General features: G+C 39.0%; 1 long non-coding RNA gene across 2 annotated transcripts in view; it reads right to left on the bottom strand.

Annotated features, from left to right (window-relative positions):
- Positions 1-21,481, bottom strand: part of LOC119049879 (uncharacterized) — a 69,189-nt gene that overhangs the window by 16,396 nt on the left and 31,312 nt on the right. The window lies entirely within an intron of this gene.

The raw sequence follows: 21,481 nt of genomic DNA, 5'->3' as shown, positions 1-21,481 counted from the left end.
CGACAGGTAAGATTCCTCAAGGGAGTGATGATCTAAGACAGGCATAGTCATGGGGGCCCCCAAGGAAGGACTTGGGAGGCTATAGCAAAAGTGGGTGATGGACCTTGGCCCCTTAGCTTCGACGTAGCCTGAGTCCTCATTCTGTCCTAGAGAAGTCTCCTAATCTCTTGGCTGCCTTACTTCCTTTGACTGACTTAAGCCTGAAACAGTGACAGAGGGCCGTGCAGCCCTGTGCTGGAAAGGGCGGGTTCCCCAGGGTGATCAGGCCTAAGAAAGAATACATAAAATCCTGTGGAACCTGCTTTGCTAAGAATGCTCCCAATTAAATTATAAGAGCCAGAACAGGAAATGAGTTTGTTTCCCAAAGTTTTGTAGCCCCTTAGCTAACAGACCCTGACTCAGAATAAGCCCTTAGTTCTTTGTTTATTATCTATTATTTGATCCTTACTGCCTGACAAATGATTAATGAGCTTTACCTATATTCCTGTGCAAAATGAACCCAAAAAAAGCCTGTTGAGGAAAAGGCTCTTGGCCCTTCTCTTTTGAGAGATTGCCCACTTCTCCTCCCCAAGCAGATCAGGTGTTAGTAGACTTATTCTCATCTGTGGTGGTGGGGGGCCCTGTGGGCAGAGCCCTCCCACATATAGGTGTGACACAGAGTAAAAGTTCAGTAAGTGTGCGTTATTATCCTGTTGCCTTGTACAGAGATATTAAGCACATCAGTAGTAAGTGCTAAACAAACTCCCAGATTTGACTCCCACCCAGTACCTGCAGTGAATACACACATGCACCCACAGACAGAAACTCCTTAAGGGAAGGGGCTCTGTTTATTTTTATTGTCATTGAGAAGCCCCAGTGTGGGGGTATAGTACATGGCATACAGTACATGCTAAATATATGTTGATTTATTTCAAACTTCCCCATCCGATCCTGCCTTGTGCAGATCTGAATTCACATTGTGGTTCAGTCCACCCTTTTGAAAGCATTTTCAGGGGAGCTGCTGTCAAAAGCAGGATGTAGGAAAACAATTAATAAAGCTGATGCTACAGGAAAAGCCGAGAAAGAGACATGGGAGGAAGTTGAAGTTCAATAGGGAGCACAAATCTATGGGTCATTTAACAAGAAATGATTCATAAATGCAGAATTTACACACAAGTACAAAATGTTCCAGTGAACTTCCAAAAAAGTAAAGGATATATATGAGTACTTAAAAACAAACAAGTAACAACCTTGGCAAATTCAAATATTGAATAAAAGCTTTAAAAAATTAAATAAATTCTATTGTCAGAATTTTTTCAATTGCAACTGACTAACAAGAGGTCTGGTGTAGGTCTAATTCCTGTTATAAGAAAGGAACTTTGTGGGCTCACAGAAATGACAAATGTAGAGGTTTGTCTTGGAGATTCATTGGGTGGGTTCGCCAATCTATCTATCCATCCATCCATCCATCCATCCATCCACCCATCCTTCCATCTCTCTGACTCCAGATCTATCTCCCTAATTTTTGGTTATCTCTTACTGCAGGCAAGTTTTCAGCATTTGGCAGAGGGGAAAAAAAACCCACAAGGCCACTTAAAAATCCAGGCATACATCATCACAGTTCATCAGCTAGTTATGGAGTTTCTTTTTCCTCTTGGGTCTATACAGAGTGGGAAGGGACACTGGGTAACCCAACCAATATCTATCAGCCACATTCAAAAAGGAAAAAAACAGGCTGAAATTCTGAATTCTGCTCCTACAACACACAAACCACTTTCCGTCTTCACATCCCCTCCCTTCCACTGCTAGTGAATAACTTTTATACGGTGTCCAAGCACACACTTTTCATTTCACAATTAGTCATAAGCAATGTACCTGTTGCTGCACAGACTTCATAATTATTGGTTTTAAGTGCCTGTATAATGTTTAATTAAGTCATTATTCATTATGCAATAGCTTACTTATCATTTTCCTGACAATATTTTGTAATTTGTAAATGTTGCTATAATTTAAAAACATAGCAATTATTCTCTTTCCATGTACAGCATTTCACTTTGAAAAAGTGTTTCCTTAAAATAATTACCAGAAATTGAGGTAATGAGTGAAATGATAAGAACGTTTACATAGATATAGTCTTTAAGATACATAAGCAAATATGTATTCAAACAGTAGTACCAAAGAATAATTGTTACCAAAGGGGAGGATGGAGTGGGGAGACAAATAGGGTAAAGGAAGTCAAATACATGGTGATGGAAGAAAACTAGACTTTGGGTGGTGAGCAACACAATGGAGTATACAGATGTTGTGTTATAAAGTTGTACACCTGAAATTTATATAATGTTATTAACCAGTGTTACCCCAATAAATTTAATTTTTTTTAAAGTTGTACTAGAGCCCTGGCTGGTGTGGCTCAGTGAACTGAGCACTGGCCTGCAAACCAAAGGGTCACTGGTTCAACTCCCAGTCAGGGCACATGCCTGGGTTGTGGGTCAGGTCCCCGGTAGGGGAGGTGAGAAAGGCAACCACACATGGATGTTTCTCTCCCTCTTTCTCCCTCCCTTCCCCTCTCTCTAAAAATAAATAAATAAAATCTTTTTTTTAAGGTTGTATTAATTTTCAGTGTCTCCAGTAATGTATACATGTCTTCATCAGCTCTCAGTATTATGTGCAGGTAAACTTTTCTTAACTCATGGTCTCTAAACATTCTCACCAGATCACAATGCCTTCATGAATCCTATTACACTTAGAGCCTAACTCTCTCATCTGAAAAAACCACATATGAGATTACTTAGCACAGTTCCTAGCACATGATAGGCACTCACTAAAAACTAGGTAAATCTGCAACTAAATCTATTGCATTTATATTTGTTTCTAGGGAGATCATTTTCTGAAATGTTGGCTTTGCTCATACAAAGTAAAGAACAAAGATAAGCAAAAATATATCTCTGGGGTCATTTTTACAAAAAAAGAAAACTATACAGAAGAAGAAGGACTCACGGGTCTATCTCTCTACGCCCTTGATCTTCTCACCTATTTCGGCAAAGAGTATTTTTAAAAAAGATTTACCAAGCCCACCATTGCTCAACAGCGTGGATCAAAACCCTGGATGTCTGTCGGAATGACCTACAGAAGGTTTTTAAAATTGAGATATCCTGATCCCATCCCAAATCCTCCAATTTAGAATCCCCAGTATTGGTAACTTTAAATCTCCATAGGTGATTCTCATTCAGAGTCTGGATTGGGAACCATATAAATCAACCGGTCATGCGGTATTAGTAGCATTAATGTCAGTTTTTCTTAGTCATTTCACTGAAACTGAAAACAACCTTTATTAGAATTTTCTCTTATTCCTTTCCCCGTCTCATGCCCCCACGTGGAGAAGGCTCCGTGACAGGTATGCTCCCCTCCCCCCATCTCTGAGCCCACTAAACACAGGCCCCCCCCTCCCCCCCGCAGGGCAGCCTCCTGTGCCATTCTGCTCTCCCACCACAGGACTGCGGTTCATTAGGCTGCCAGTGGCTCCAACTGGGGACACCCGCCCCTTGCTGACTAAAGCACTACCAGGTGCCTTGGACTAACAGATTCCCACCACATTCTCCAGAGTCCACAGACCCCTGGGGCCCTCTCTCAACCTCCTGGTTCCCAACTCAACCAGGAAATGGGGTGCTATTTCTTGGGCTCCCTCAAACCTCACAAGTAGTTGTCTGTCTATGCATCTAATCTTCCTTCCTAGAACTCACGCTTGTTGAGGGCAAGTTCTCACATCTCCCTCTATGGTTCGTGAGGCACGGAGACCAGCACAGAACAGACATCAGACAGGTACGTGATGAGCAGAGTGTGAGGGCAGAACCGACATCCACTCCACACCTACTCTGTGCCAAACACCTTGTGAAGCCTCTGGTTACATTACCTCATGCTGCCCACATCACACCCCTGCGAAGCAGGATTTAATATCCCCAGTTTGCAGGCAAGAATAGAAATTATCATCAAATGAAGTTCATTCTGTCACAGACTGTTTATAGGCAGGAACATTAAAAAGTGAGAATTTATTCCCCCTTTTCTACCTGCTGCCTAGATGTTTATTCTAAGCACACAGCTAAAAGTCCACAGATCCCTTATAGGACAGACACATATTTATCTAGAGATCTGTCCTTGGAAATCATCAAATTGATGAGGTCTAACCCAGATAATTGCCCTTTCTCTTTCTACATTGTACATCATCGTGGGAAGTTGGTGTTTCAAATAGGATTATGCCATTGGGGCCGGGCACTTAACATTTCCCTAAGGGCCAAGGCTGAGTAATTTTCAGGTAATGAGCTTTAATGTCCGAGGAAGGAGACATCCTGAATCACCTTCTGAACCTGTGCCACGGATCTGTTGTAATACTCAGTATCAATAGTTTCAGGACCTTGTATAATTGATCTTGTGACTTGAAACTGAATCGCTTTCAGGGCTTCTTCCAAAGTCATTTTTTGAACTGTACTCTCCTGAACTGTACTCTGTCATTTTGTACCAAAATCTGATACATGCATCCAGGGAGCTAAAGAAAAAGAAAATGACAACTCCCTGGTGCTTCTGACTTTGTTGAGACTTGAAAGTCACCTTGAACCCCCTGTATTGAGGATACAGGGCCAAGTGTACTACAGACTCACTTTTCCCCAGCCTGTAAAAATATTGAGAGTGAGACACAGAGGAAAGGGAGATCCTTCAACAGACTCAGGGACTCAGGCCTCCAAGGCCTCCAAGCTACTCCCTGAGGAAGCAGCCTGAGTTGCACAAACCCTGTGCACAGCACCAGGGAGAATCGGCATCGGGGTTTAGCACCAGTCTCGTAAAACTCATTAAGTCAGACCTCACTGATTCGAAGTGTGAGATCATAAAACCTGAAAGCCGACACTCTCTCCTTTTGCAGATGAGGAAGCAGAGGCTTAGAGACAGGAAGTGACTTACCAGAAATCACATAGCTATCAAGTGACAGAACTGTGGTTCTACTTTCTCCCTATAGACAAAAAGATACATGGTTTTCCTACTTAAAAAATAATCATCATTAGGCATGAAGAAGAAGAAAGAGGTAAAAATCAAAAGTTCAGTCTTCAATTTACCAGCTGGATAATCTTGGAAAAGCCCACTGACTTCTGTGGATTTTTTCTTCTATTCAATGAACCCACTCACAAGGTTATTGTAAGATTGAAATGAGATGACAAATAAACCAGCTGAAACTTAGGTGCTCACTAAATGTTACTTCCCTTCCTTGAAATAGCTGTAAGTTAACCATCATTCTCACACACTCATTAATGTTCTGTTGGCCTAGTATTGTACTTATGTATTTGCCTAATTGTTTATTTGCTGCCTTCTCCCTCCAAGAGGACAAGTCTATTTCCACCCTGCTCCCCTCTTTGTCCCAGTTTTTAGACAGGGCCCAATCCATCAGGACAATCAGAAAAAAACTGGCTACTGATATGAAAGAAATACAAATTTCCTAGGGAGAAACTGCTTTGCCTCACCATTATTTTTTTAAGAAAAGATAATATTTTGCTAATTCTTTTATCTTAAATCTGCCCCGTGTAAACAATATGGTTATATATATTTAATTTATGTGTAAATATACACAAAATAATGTATATTAATAGTTATAATATACATATATTAAGTATATGCTGTTATATATTCTACTATATTATATCATTAATGTATAGCAATATCTGTAATATGTTACATATTACATGAATATAATAAACTATATTTAGATATCAAAAGAATAAGTAATAAACATTAATGACCTATTCTAATAGGATTCTTCCAAAAATTGTCATGGCCACATAAAATGATTTAAATATATTCTCTTAGATCCACAAGGTGTTGCTTGTGTAATAATAACATTTCAAAAGAAATGAATGGCCTGAGTGCCCAAACTGGTTCATTTTGTAATTTTCCCACTATGGGCGTTACAGTCTAAGTGGGGAAAATCAATTAGAAGCGCCTATGCTTGATTTAATGCTCTGTTGTTGCCATGTTGAAATTGTTAACAATTTTGAATAAATGATTGGCATTTTGGTTCCGCACTGGACTCCATGAATTATGCAGCCAGTGCTACTCAGAACGGGTGTTACCTCTTCCGGACAATGTCTCTGACCCCTTCGGTCAAGTCAGGGCCTCTCCTGGGTGCTCTCACAAAGGCCCGGTGATTGCAACCCCAGATACCCTGGGGTAAATAAAACTTATTTATATGTGGTCTTCCCTTCTCGTCTGTGGGCTCCTTAAAAGCAGGAGCAATGCCTAGTTTATCATAGTATTCCGGCATCTACTACTCAACAAATATTTGATGGTTACCAGACATGGGAATAGTTTCATAAAATTTCAGATTTTGTGAATTTTTTTCTCCTGCAGAAAAAAGGAACCACTCAGTCTGGCTATATTGTTCTGCCTGTGGTCTTTGCCAAATATTGCCAAGAAAACTAAGAGCAGCTGAGAGCCATCTGAAACAGCTTCAGACTGCTGTGACTTTGCCCAGAGGAACACGAGACCGCAGCTGAAACTTCACATCCTTAGGCTCTGTCCCTCAGATTCACTTTTTCCTCCCATACAATGTAGAAAACTAATAGTTCACTAATGCTTATGCAATAGTTCACTAACGTTTAATACCTGAGGTCTCTGGCAACTGCCAAAAGCACAGGAATAGAGACACAAATGCAAATTACCACACTTTTCCAGGAAAAGAAAAATTAGAAATTGACAGAGTACATTTTACGACCCTATACAGTAATTAAGGAGCTACTTTCAACTAATAAGGTCATTCAGATGTGCAACAAGGACTCAATATAAACTTCAACAAGCCATAAAAGGACCTATATCACTCTATATGCTCTTATCTTTGAATAAAAATAAACTGAGCATGTGCCACTTGTGTTAAAAAAAATTGGGGGCAGTTGACCAAGAAACCAATTGGGAAAAATTATCATAACCTCACCTTAGATGTGCACACGCATCACGGTTAAAGCACACAGGCTTGGGGTCCAAATGCCCCTGAGTTCGGTCTCCATTCTGCCCTTCACTAGTTGTGAGAACTTGCTTCTCACAAAGCCTGTTCGTTTCCTCATTTCTTAGGTATGGATAATATCTGCCACCTGGTAGCCTCGTTAACCAGAACAATTAGAGAATCCACGTAGGGCACTTAGCACGGGAAGCCTCAGGAGCAGCCTCCAGGTCCTTCCAGTGGCTCTAATTCCCAAACAGCCCAACACCACCTCCCCTACCTCTACCCATGCATAGTCCATGCCCCCTCCCCTCCTCCAGGTTGATCTTTGGGTATAGATTGGGTCGGTGCTCAATGCACAATAGTCAAGAAAATATTAGTAAGTGAGAAATACCTTCATTCCTTGGGTTTCTGCAGAACAATTCCCTCAGGAATACAGACCTCACTGCCCCCAGCCCCCAGCAATCGCTGATCTATTTACTGTCTCCATGGTTTTGCCTTTTTTAGAATGTCATTTATTTGGAATCATATATCATATAACCCTTCAGACTATCTCTCACTTAGCAATATGCATTTACAGTTTCTCCATTTCTTCTCTGTCTTTTCCTGATGCAATAGCTCATTTCTTTTTATTGCTGTACCACTTTACTTACCCACTTACGTACTGAAGGATTGACTGCATCCAACTTCGGGCATTCGTGAATAAAACTGCAGTAACTACTAATGTGCAGGTTTTTCTATGCACATAAGTTTCCAATTCCTTTGGGTAAATACCTAGAAGTACTTGATCATATGATAAGACTACATTTGGCTTTGTAAGAAATCATCATGCTGTCTTCCCAAATCACTATTTTTAAGTATTTACTGTGGACATCTTTCTATATAAATAAATAATGACTGCATAGCATTCCATACTCTGTATATACTGTGGTCTATTTAACCATTTCCCCATTAATGGGCATTAAGATCATTTCCACAGACTGCCAATTGCCAGATGGGAAGGGGTTAGGGACCAGGCGAAAAAAAGTGAAGATTAAGAAGTACAAACTGATAGTCACAAAATAGTCAGAGAGATATGTGTACGGCATCGGCAATGTAGTCAATAATATCGTAATAACCATGTATGGTACAAGGTAGGTATTTAAAATATTGGGGGGTCACTTTGTAAAGTATACTATGGTCTAACCACTATGCTAGTAAATATTTGAAACTAATACAAAATAATATTGAATGTAAACCTATAATTGAAAATTTTTTGAAAGATCATTTTCAGTTTTTTACTATTATAAAATGCTGAGATGCACATTCTCATACATAATCTTTAATCACTAGTTTGATTATACCTGAGAAAATGTGAAAAATCTTAAAAGGCATGAACATGTTTAGTTTTGAGGAAAAACTTTACAGATTTATGCTCCCATTAGTAATAAACGGGAACGCAAACACGCCCTCCCCTTCCCCAGCTTCGCCTCTCATAACTAGTCTTACTGAATCCTACCAACCCAAGAGGTAAAAAATTGCATCTCAACATTGTTTCAGCTTACTTTTCTTTGATTATCAAGAGGTTGAACATATTTTTACTTTTGTTGGCTATTTGTATTTCTCTTTTCGTGAATTGTAGTCTCATTCTTTTCATATTTGCTATTGGAGTATGTAAAAGGAGTTTTTTTGCTTCCTAAAACTTTCTGTATAACTTTATTTCTGGTTTCTAACAGGCAAATGATTAGAATATGTACTATCAATTAGGCTCTTACAAGCAAGGGAACAAGACATTACCACATTAAATGTACACACTAATTTCAGAAAGGGTAAAAATTAGAATAAGAAAATATAGTTTTATTTTCTTATTCTAGTCCCAACTCTTATTTTTATTTTTCAAAATGGCTAAGTTATTCCAGCACCATTTACAAACAGTCCACCTTTTGGGTCACTCTATCACATGCTAAATCATCATATATATTCGGTCCAACCTCTAAACTGAACATTTTGTTCCATTTTTCTGTGGTTTTAATTACGGTAGCTTTTAATATCCCAGACAACCTCAGGACTCCCCTCCTGCAGGTTTTTACTCAAATACCCCCGTCTCTGTGAGGTCTTTCCTGAGCACCCTATTTACAACTGCAACTTCTGTCTATCCCCAACCCCTGCCCTGCACCCTACCACTGTCTAGTCCCTTCTTTGTTTTATTCTGCACCTTATTACATGTCACCATCTGGCATCCCACATATTTTACTTATTTGCAGATTGTCTGAATCCCTGAACCCGGTCCCATGAGAACAGAGATTCTGGCCGGTCATGTCTACCTTTGCGTCCCCAGCGACTACGACAGTGCAAGGCACACAGTAGATCCTTGAAAACGTTTGTCAAATGAACGGCTCTCTGGTGAAGAAAATCGTCCTGTATACAGCCATTACCTTTTTTCAACAATTCACCAGTTCTTTTTATATGACCATCCTCCCATGAAATACAGAACTAACTCGACCAATTCAAAAAAAAAATAAGATTTTAATAGGACTACTGCTGAATAAAGAGACTATTTTAGGAAGAATTAACAACTTTACGGCATTGAATACTTCCAAGTGAGAACTACTTATTTTTGTATATTTCAAGTCTTCTTTTATGTCCTTCAGTACAGTTTAATGACTTTTTCCATAAAGACCCTATGTACTTCATATTTTGATTATTAATAACCATTCTCTGATTTTTTTGGTATATAAGAAAGCTATTGGGTTTAACGTATTTACTTTTAACCTGTCTTCTTCTAAATTCTCTTATTGTTTCAAAAGTATTGCAATGGATTTTCTAGTTTTACCAAACAGACAATCATATCACCTGCAGAAGGTGATAATTTCGCCATCTCCTTTGCAAAGGTGTGAGCCTCTAGTTTACTTTCTCCTTTACCCATTAGCACAATGACATTTTCCAAGAGAGTCATGTACTTACCTATTCTTTCATTTCTTGGAATTAATTCCATTCTCATAGTCAAGGAGAAGAGTTATAATATTTTTAATCTTTAGGCCTGTATAACATACCAGAAATGTCAATTTAATTCAATCAAAATATCTGATATGGTGCAATTGACATCAGTTGTATGCAATTGATACAAAAGCCATTTTGAGAAAATATTAATTTTTTCTCTTTGTTGGCAGATTGATGATATAAAATTCATAAAATGAAAAGAAGATTAAAGTCAGTTTATATTTAGGTGGTTAAGTAATTCATTAAATCAGCTACTGCTAAATCTAATTTTTAAAATATAACATAATACCTTGTTCTTCCATTGAAAGTTAGAAAACATTAAATCTACATTTTTCTTTCACATTATTTTCTATTTACCAATTACATGTACAAACACTGAAACTGCTAAAGATTGAATTTGCATATTCAACCACATTGAAATAAGGCTGCATGAGTCAAGTTTTACACCATATCTGTAAACTAGAATTTTCTAGGGAAAGGATACAGTGGCATTTTTACAGCTGAGGAAAGTGGGACCAGGCCACCCCAAGTGTCTTGCCCATGCTCACAGGGTAGGTTGCAGAGCCCAGGCTCAACTCCGGTTTTCTGCTACACGTAAAATATTATTCCACGGGCTCTGCCTTTTACTTATCTTTATTTATATAATTAGAAACACTGAAATGTATGTGTTCACATACCTAGAAAATTTCCTCAATTGTTACCTTTGCATATTATTTTAATGAAAAATTATTTCTTATAAAATTCACATGCAGCTTTTGATTTTATGGCACCCATTTCCTGGAAGTTCAAAAATTAATGTATGTTTGAAAAGGGAAGCCCTTACAGCAGTCCTGTGTGTGCAGAAGCAGAGATGATGGGACTCCTGTGATATAAATCAACGTGGTAATATTAAAATAGAGATGCACTCATTCCTAAGTGTCACAAAACACTCCAGCTGAATAGGAAGGAATATCTGAGTGGAACTGATAACAGCCAAGCCTGAAGAAGCACAACAGCCCATTATAAGCTATTGAAAAGTTCCCTAGGAAAAAAAATGACATACGGCAGGAAATTCCTGACCAGTGGTGTAATCTCTTACATAAATGTGTTGGCAGATAAATGGATTTTCATGATTTTGCTTATACACACTGCTTATTGCCCCTTTAGGTGTATTGCCTTGTAAATGTATTGTAACTTCACTTTGACTATTTAATAGTACGATTCAATAAATTCTAGGTTCATCTTAGTCCCCTCAAAATACTCTTGGCCCTTTGCCCAAAAGTGGGCAGTGGGGGGATGTTAGTAACTAAAAAAGAAATGTGGTATAAGTTAGTCTCAGGAAGAGTATTATACTAAGGATTCAATATAGTAATATCCTAATTTATACTGATTAAGGCTATAGATACAGAACTATAAACATGACACCAAGAGTAAAGCACTAAAAAATAAATGAAGTAACCTAGAGATTGTTCTTACATTATCTCATTTCATTCTTATAATACTGCAAAACAACCAGTACATTCATTCTGCACCCCGGAAAACTGAGTTTCTAAAAGATGAAGTTACACAATATAATTCATGCCGTCCCCCTTCCTAGGCAGACCTAGATTTAGTCATTCTGACTCTACTACCACACTCTACCTACGCAACCCTGGGCAAGTCCCTGAACCTCTGGGAGCCTCACTCTCCTCACTGGTACAATGAGTGATGGTGCCTCCCACGGTTACTGCAAATAATAAGCTGCTAAACAAAACACGTTGGTGGTTACCACTATTAACACAAACAAATAGCTAAGCTAATAAGAGAAAGTAATGGGAATTGATTTCCAAACTGTTTCCTCAAACACTTTGTTTTCAAATGCTTGATGATGCAATTCTGAGCTGTGTTTTCCAGGCAAGGTCTTTGGGTTGAGTGTCAATGAGTCATTTCCTTTACATTCTGATGAATGATAAGCTTGGAGTTAGGTTCCCACCCAGCCTTATCTTAACAATCCATATGTTGCAGGTAAATGAACAATTAGTATTGTTAATAATGTCACTTATAGGAGTCTAAGATTCCCTTTCTGCGGATATCTCTGGCACAAAGACAGGGACTGTTGGCCATTGACCTACTGACACTGGGCTTACAATGACAAGTTCTATGCCAGGAAAGTGAGAGACAAGAGGAGTAAATCCAGGGCTTTCGATTTTTCTTATCACCTAAACACAGTCCTCAAAGAAAACCTTATGTGAATATACAACATAAAAATAGATAATAAAAGCAGTATTTTGTTAGAATAGTTTATCAGCTCAAATTTGTTACATGTATTTATTATAAGACTAATACATGAAAACAGTGAATTTTAAGGAAGATCAGAACCCAAATACTTCACTTTTATTTTATTTTCACTAAATTGAGACAAATCTGATTCACAAGCAATTGCATATGAAAACACTTATCGGCTGGTTGTTTGATTTTTTCAGGTGATTGTTGGTTAGGATGTTTTGCTTGTGTTTATATTTAACAGCTTATATTGCTTTTCAGTTAAACAGCCAGCTAGAGAGGTTTTGTTAGAAAATATGCATATAAATAATTTAACATATGCATACAACTAAACATCACCATAATTTAGTATTCTGGAGGTCCCACTGGTGTGGCTCAGCTGGTTAAGAATCAGCTGGCAAACCGAAAGGTCACCAGTTTGATTCCCAGTTGGGGTGCCTACAAAATGCAACCAGTAGATGTTTCTCTCTCACATCAGTGTTTCTCTCCCTCTCTTCCTCCCTCCCTTCCCCTCTCTCTAAAATAAAAAATAAAATAAATATTCTGGAGGTACAGGCAGATGAAATGATTGTTTAGGGAACTCAAAAGAGTCAGCTGAAAAGGTATTCCAAATATGAAAAAACCCAGGATGGTATAAAAAAAAGCATAATACAGAAATATCAGTTGTCTTCATATATATAAACAACACCAGAAGATGTAATAGAAGAAATCGCTCTACCAAAAAGAAAAAAAAATTATCTCAGGATAAAATAAATGTGGAGAAAAGGGAACCCTCATGCACTGTTGGTGGGAGGGCAGACTGGTGCAGCCACAGTGAAACAGTATGGACGTTACTCAAAAAATTAAAAATGGACCCTGGCCAGTATATCTTAGTTGGTGGGAGCATTGGCCTGTAACCTAAACATTGCAGGTTCAATTCCCAGTCAGGGCATATACCTAAGTTGCAGGTTCCATTCCTGGTCTAGGCGTGAGCATATATGGGAAGCAATCAATCATGTTTCTCTCCTACATCAGTGTTTCTCTCTCTTCTTCCTTTGTCCCTTCCCCTCTCTCTAAGAGCAATGAAAAAATATCCTCAGGTAAGAATAATTTTTTTAAAATAAAAATGGAACTGTCTATGACCCAGTAATTCCATTTTGGGGTATATATCCAAAGAAAACCAAAACACTAACTCAAAACCCGTATGTTCATTGCAGCATTTTTTATAACAGACAAGATTTAATAGAAGCCCAAGTGCCCACTGATGTGTGCACCGGTCCACAGTGTCCATAGTGTTATGGATGAGATATGAGACAAATTCACATGGACTACCAAGTCCTGTAGAGGAAAAGGAACCACACAGCTACTCTCTCAAGAGGAGTGTGCCCCAACCCTTGCCTTGATAGGCTTTTATTGGGTTCATTTTCCACAAGAATACAGGTAAAGCCCATTCATCATTACCAGGCAGTGAGAATCCAACATACAAAGAATTCTGAGGGCCTATTTTGAGTCAGACCAAAACAGACTAAAATTTTTGGGGTCAGATTTTGCTAATCTGACCAAAAAATAAGTATAATTTTGATTTATTCACACTGGACAACTGTTGATGGGTTGGTTGTTGACATTTTTTTATTTGACAATTTAAAGGAAAAGAGGTCAGTGCCCCTAACTAAACAGTCAGGTAATGCACTTTAAAAAATTTTTGCAGACTTCCGCCAAGATGGAGGCGTAGGTGGAAGCACTGAGTCTTCTCACACAACCAAGTTTAAAAACAACAAAGTTTTAGCAACAAAAACACAGCCAAAACACAGAAAATTGAACTACACGGAAGTCTGACAACAACAAATCCTTCAGACAAACCTATAAGAGGGGCAGAGCCAGCAGCAGAGCGGGGTCGGGCAGGAAAGATCCACTGGACCAACCTGGGCACGCAACCCAGGTGTGCCAGCAGCTGTGGGCGGATCCGAGGTGTGGAGAAGCGGGCAGACCCACTGAGGGCGAATTGTGGTCACACATTCGAGCACAGATAAACTGGTGAAGGAGCGAGCAGTGAGAGACCATGCAGGCCCCAGTGGTGGAAAGTGGCAGAGGGGACCGCCATTGTCCCTCTCTGACCCTGCCCCCACATACAGTGTCACAAACCAGCAACCTGGGTAGCCCCGCCCTGGAGAACACCTCTTCCTACGTAACAGGCACAAACAGATCAAAACATGGCTCAAGAACAACTCGGAGCCCCAGAGCCGATAAATATAAGTGATGAACAAATAGCCAAACTTTCAGATGCACAGTTCAAAACACTGGTGATCAGGATGCTCACAGAACTGGCTGATTATAGTCACAAATTAGAGGAACATATGAAGGCAAAACTAATTGAAATGAATGGTAATGCACAGGAAACCAATAGTAATGGAAAGGAAACTGGGACTCAGATCAAAGGAGTGGACCAGAAGGAGGAAAAAAATGACCAAACATGAAAGGATGAAAAAACAAGAATTCAAAAAAATGAGGAGAGGCTTAGGAAGCTCTAGGACATCTTTAAACGTCCCAACATCCGAATTATAGGGGTACCAGAAGGGGAAGAGGAACAGCCATGAGTGGAAAGCTTATTTGAACAAATAATAAAGGAGAATTTCCCCAATCTGGAAAAGGAAATAGACTTCTAGGAAATCCAGGAAGCTCAGAGAGTCCCAAAGAAGTTGGACCCAAGAAGGAACACACCAAGGCACATCATCATTACATTAGCCAAGATTAAAATGAGAGAGAATTCTAGAAGCAGCTAGAGATAAGGGGACAGTCACCTACAAAGGAGTTCCCATCAGACTGTCAGTGGATTTCTTAAAAGAGTCCTTACAGGCAAGAAGGGGCTGGAAAGAGGTATTCCAAGTCATGAAATCCAAAGACCTACAACCAAGATTGCTCTATCCAGCAAAGCTTTCATTTAGAATGGAAGGGCAGATAAAGTGCTTCTCAGATAAGACCAAATTCAAGGAGTTCATCATCACCAAGCCCTTATTATATGAAATGTTAAAGGGACTTATCTAAGAAAAAGATAAAAAAGATGAACAGTGAAAGGACAGCAAACTCACAGTTATTAAGAATCACACCTAAAACAAAAACAAACTAAGAGGACAGCTAGATCAAGAGCAGAACCACAGAAATGAAGATCACATGGAGGGTTAGCAACAGGGGAGTGGAAGAAGTAGAAGGGGGGAGAAGGTACAGAAAATAAGTAACATAGACGGTAGGTAGAAAATATATAGGGGGGAGGGCAAGAATAGTATGGGAAATATAGAATCTAAAGAACTTGAGACACGTGGTCATAAACTAAAGGGGGGGATAGTGGGGGAGGGGCGTGCAGGGTGGAGGGGAATGAAGGGGGGAAATAGAACTGTAATGGCATAATCAATAAAATATATTTTTAAAAATTTTTGCAGCATACCAGTGTGCCTACCATGGCATATTGGTTGAAAATTGCTGATATATACAAGGGGATATTACTCAACCATAAAAAAGGACAAAATCCTACCATTCGTGACAGCGTGGATGAACCTAGAGAGTATTATCCTAAGTAAAATAAGTCAAACAGAGAAACAGAAATACCATATGATTTCACTTATATGTAAAATCTAAAGAACAAAGTAAACAAACTCACAAATAGAAACAGAATAGAAACAGACTCACAGATACAGAGAATGGACTGATGGTTGGCAGAAGGGAGAGGAATTGGGGGACTGGATTGAAAAGGTGAAGGGATTGAGAAGTACAGACTGGTAGTCACAAAACAGACATGGAGATGTACAGCATAAGGAATGGAGTCAATTATATTGTAGTAACTATGTATAGTGCCAGGTGGGTACTGGAAGTATCAGGGGGAACACTTTGTAAAGTATATGATTATCTAACCACTATGCTGTACACCTGAAACTAACACAATATTGAACATAAACTGCAATTCAAAAATAAAATTGTGACTTCTAGCCAAGATGGAGGCATAGATAAATGTGCTGTGCCTCTTCACACAACCAAAAGGAAGACAACAACCAATTTAAAAACAAAAAAACAACTAGAACTGCCAGAAAATTGAACTGTCTAGGAGTCCAACAACCAAGGAATTGAAGAAGAAACATACATCCAGACTAGTAGGAGGGACAGAGATGGGAAGCCGGCTCAGAGAAGACTCAAAGCAAGGCAGCAAGCAGCTGGTGGACCAGGCAGTCCCACATTTGTGTGCAGATAAACCGGGAGGAACAACTGGGGAGTAAGACAGACTGCACAACCCAGGGTTCCAATACGGGAAAATAAAGCCTCAAAACCTGTGGCTGAAAAATCTGTGGGGTTGAGGCAGCAGCAAGAGAAACTCCCATCCTCACAGAGAGTTCGCTGGAGAGACCCACAGAGTCCTAGAATGTACACAAGCCCACCCACCTGGGAATCAGCACCAGATGGGCCCAATTTGTTTGTGGGTAGTGGCAGAAGGGAATGAAAACTGGCAGAAAGCAGAGCAAGCGCCATTGTTCCCTCTTGGACCCCTCCCCACATACAGCAACACAACCAGATGGGGGTTGCCCCACCCTGGTGAACACCTAGGGCTCCACCCCTTACTATGTTACAGGTACACCAAGACCAAAAAAAAAGTGGCCTAAGTGAAAGGCCAGATCAAAGCTCCAGAAAAAACACAATTAAGCAATGAAGAAATTGCCAACCTATCAAATGCACAGTTCAAACCACTGGTAATCAGGATGCCCACAGAAATGGTTGAGTACGGTCACAAAATAGAGGAAGAAGTGAAGGCTATGCAAAGTGAAATAAAGGAAAATGTACAGAGAATCAACAGTGATGGGAAGAAAACTGGGAGGTTAAGAGTAGTATAGGATATGTAGAAGCCAAAGAACTTATACGGACATGGACTAAGGGGGAGGAATGCTGGTGGGAGCAGGAGTGCCCCTCGAAGGGGAATAAAGCGGAGGTAATGGGATAACTATAATAACATAATCAATAAAATATAATTTTTAAAAGAAAAGAAAAAAAACTTAAAAATGACTCGGCATCTTAAGATATCAATTCTCTCAAAAGTTAATTTGTAAATATTGGACATTCCGGTCCCAAAGTTATTAGTAGAATTTTTTCAAACTTTGATATTAAAGTTCCTTTATAAAACTAAATAAGCAGCAAGAGCCAGGAAAAGGCATCTAGGGAAAGTAAAAATAAGAATGAGGAAGGACTGATAATATCAATGATTAAAACTGGAGGAAGAGAAGGAAAAAAGGTAGGAAAGAAATGTACATCTATACAATCACTTGCATCTGCACTGAGCAACTCAGAAGAAACTGGCTATATTGGTTAACTCTGTGCAACAGAATTTGATAACTTGTGTCCTATTTTAAATTTTGTATCATATGCATGTATAATCCCTTCAAAAATTGAAAAATAATTATATAGATCTTAATTGGATTAATAAAGATTATAATAATTTTCTGCTCTATAAAATTAAGGAAAGCTTATCAGTTGCATTTAAATACTATCTGGAATCCATTTATGTGTATAAAGTTTATCATCTTAATCAGGGATTATTAGTTAATACCTCTGTAACAGAAAGTAGCTTATAATGTTATATATTTTGGAAACTTTATCCTAGAATACAGGACCTTTCAGGCTTCTAAAACTATTTAATAACAAGCCGTAACATTCAGTATAGTCATTTAATAACAAAGAAAAAAAGGAGAAAAAGAAAACAAGGAAAGAAGGAAAGGAGGAAGGAAGGAAGGAATGAAAAAAGAACGGATACCTAGGATATATGTTAAAATACAATTTTTAATCTATATACAGGGTTGGGAACAAATAACTCCCCTTTTTTATTAGAAAATCTTTTATCACAAAATCATAAACATGTAATTCTGTAACATAACAATATCACACTCAAGCACACCATATGACATTTTAGGTGAAATGTTCAAATTAAAACTATAAATTATCACACCCATATTATTTATTACCTTACCAACCACACTCAAGCAGGCATCACTTCAGCCAGACACTGTATATTACCTTTCTCCTCCTTTCCACCTTACTGGTATACAAATGCCTTGTTATAAGTTTGCTGAAATAAATGTGCACTTATACAATAAATAGTTCTTATTTTAAATTTTAGCAGAATTTCAGTGATACCAGGAGCATAACATATACTAAAATGTTTAATATTATCCCTGGTACATTGAGTCACTCAAGAAATATTTGTTGAATAAATACTAATTACTAGAGCTATTTGGTAAATTGTCTTTAAATGGATTTTAAAACTATGCAAATTGGAATCTTTAAAGGGCAATTGATTTTTAATTCAACTTTGGAAAGTGGAAATCATAGGAATCAGGACTGAAATGGTTTCAATACAAAAGTAACAAGAAAACAAAACAAAGCCTGTATTTTCAAATAAATGTAGCAAAAGTATTCTAATTGTTTTCCTATGGTCACTTGGTCATACAAAATCCCCAAAATGTATTATTACAAAAAGACACATCAGTCCTTGCAGCATTATAATAGTGGCAAAAGTCTAAAAACAATCTAGTCCTGGCTGGTGTAGCTCAGTAGATTGAGCACTGGCCTGTGAACCAAAGGGATACAGGTTCAATTCCCAGTCAGGGAACATGCCTGGGTTGCGGGCCAGGTCCCCAGTAGGGGACACATGGGAGGCAACCACACATTGATTTTTCTTTCCCTCTCTTTCTCCTTCCCTCCCCTTCCCCTCTCTCTAAAAATAAATAAATAAAATATTTTTAAAGATAAAATAAAAACAATTTAAATATCCATTAATAGAGGACTGGTTTTGGACAAATTCTGGTATATTTATGTAGTGGAATATTATGTAGCTATTGAGAAGAATGAAGTAGTTCTCTATGGGCTGATATGGAACAACCAAAATATCCTGTTAATTTTTTAAAGAGAACACAGCTGAACAAGAGCAGTCGAGCCCACTTTACGGGGTTCTCAAGCCAGTGTATGAAGCTAGAACTGCACACTGTCCAAATGTCCATAGAAGATCCCCGAGAGCAATACCAACCTAGAGGCTCACAAACCCTTTCCTGGTAAAATGCTGCACAGAGCTGACATTGCCTTTAGCATTGAAAGTTGCTCATCAGATGAAGCTGGCTTCCATTCTGGGGCAATGTTGTGTGATACAGTCTTTAAAAGCTAACCTCTCTTCCGCAGTAAAAGAGAAGGAAATTCTGCCATATGCGACAACATGGATGAACTTCAAGGGCATTATTTTTTTTAATAGATACAAGCCAGTCATTGAGAGACAAATACTGCACAATCCCACCTGTATAAGGTATCTAAAATAGGCAAATTCATAGCAGCAAAGAATACAAAGGAGGTCACTAGGGGCAGAGGAGAGGGAGAGAGTTGCTAACAAGCAGGTATAAAGATGAGTAAGTTCTAGAGACCTGCTGTGCAACACTGTGCCTGTGGTTAAAAATGCCGTACTGTGCACTTTAAGTCCTAAGAGGACAGATCTCATGTTAAGTGTTCTTACCACAGTAGAACAAAGCTAGCCTCGCCCCCAGCTCAGGCAGCACACACCCGGAGAGTGAGTCCAGCAGAAGGAATGGGGGCGGGTGTGTCCACCTCTGCTCTCCGCACTGCACGGTTGAGTGGAGTGCAATGCGGGGTCACCAGCGCTGGCACTCTTCTGGTTTGGTTTCTTTGCTTTGTTTTTTTAACACTTTTGTTTTGCCAAATGTAAGCAGTTGATTTTTTCACTTCAAGTATTTGCAGTTCATTTCATAAGTCAGATTCATGTACTTTGACATAGCTCCTCTGTAAATTCTCCCACTCGTGCAAAATAATTAAATGAAAGCACACTTATCCAGGCCCAAAAGTTGAATTTATTTATTAAAAAATTGTGTATTTAGCGTTACATGTTTAAACTTCAGTCACCTTCCAAGTGCTCTCTACTTGATGCAATGCACCTATTGAGACATTTTTTTCCACTGATCAAAACAGTTTTCAAACTCGTCAATATTAATGCCTTTTAGTGCTTCTGCCATTTTTTGTTTAACCTCTTTCATATTGGCCAAAACATTTCCCTTTGAGGACTTTTTTTCACTGGGGAAACAAACAAAAAAAATTGCTCAGGCCCTGATCAGGTGAATAAGGAAGGTGGGGCTTGGGGGTCATGCCATTTTGGGTCAAAAGCTGCTGAACACTCAGCACGGGGTGGGCAAATGCATTTATAAATCATTCATCATAAAATGGGCGAATGCATTGAATGAGTCTTCAAAAAAATTTCATTGAAGCCAAAAGCAGCCTCTCACAACAACACCAGCTGGTACACCAATACAGATGGCTTCCTAGAACACTCACCTGATGGGCAAAGCCTGTATATTCTACAAGGGGTCTGCCTTCCAGAAGATAATTCTGGTTTTGGGGGGGTTCCAGGTACTTACCTGTACATAGAATATCTGGAGAGATAGTTGCTCACTATCCTCGGGGCATACGTTTTAGGACTCCCAGTAGATAGATGCCTAAAACCACAAATAGTACCAAACACTGTATATACCAAGTTTTTCCTATATACACACACCTATGGTAAAGTTTACAGTGTACCCAAATTGCCGACGTCACTACTCTTGCGCTTTGGGGCCATTATTAAGTAAAATAAGGGTTCCATGAACACAGCGCTGAGACACCTAGACAGCCGACCTGATAACCCAGACAGCCACCGTGTGACTAATGGGAAGGTGGCACACACAGGACAGATATCCGGGAAAAGGGTGATTCATGTCCGAGGCGGGACGGGACGGACGCGAGAGGTTTCATCACTCTCCTCAGAACGGCGTGCAATTAAAACTTATGAATTATTTCTGGAATTTTCCACTTAATATTTTCAGACCACGGTTGACCACAGATAACCGAAACTGCAGAAAGTGAAACTGTGGATGAGGGCAGACAACAGTACTCAAGAAACTGAAAATGCAGGTTACTTTCGCCTAAAACGGGACCACCTGGGGACCTGAGGTCGGAAGGACGCTTTCCACTTTGTAATAGTTTTATATTATTTAAATGTTCTACCATGTATAGTATTACTTTTTAAAAAACCTGTAGGTAAAAATACTGTTTAAAAGTACATCCAACAACTAATGGATTAAGATTTAAGTGTAGATTGAAACCTATTAACCTCTTGCTAATAGTGACTCACTCCTCTATCCTGATTCTGAACTTCTGGGGGCCAACAGAATCTTTGAAAATTTGATAAAAATCAAAGCCATATCTATTTATATTCCAGTAGAACATAAATAGATATAAACACATAAATTCATGAAGTCCACAAATGCT

This window comes from Artibeus jamaicensis, unplaced genomic scaffold, assembly GCF_021234435.1.
Source record: "Artibeus jamaicensis isolate MK-2021 breed Jamaican fruit bat unplaced genomic scaffold, CSHL_Jam_final contig_233, whole genome shotgun sequence".
In the NCBI taxonomy this organism is placed as follows: domain Eukaryota; kingdom Metazoa; phylum Chordata; class Mammalia; order Chiroptera; family Phyllostomidae; genus Artibeus; species Artibeus jamaicensis.
This window is presented reverse-complemented; position numbering and strand designations above follow the sequence as displayed.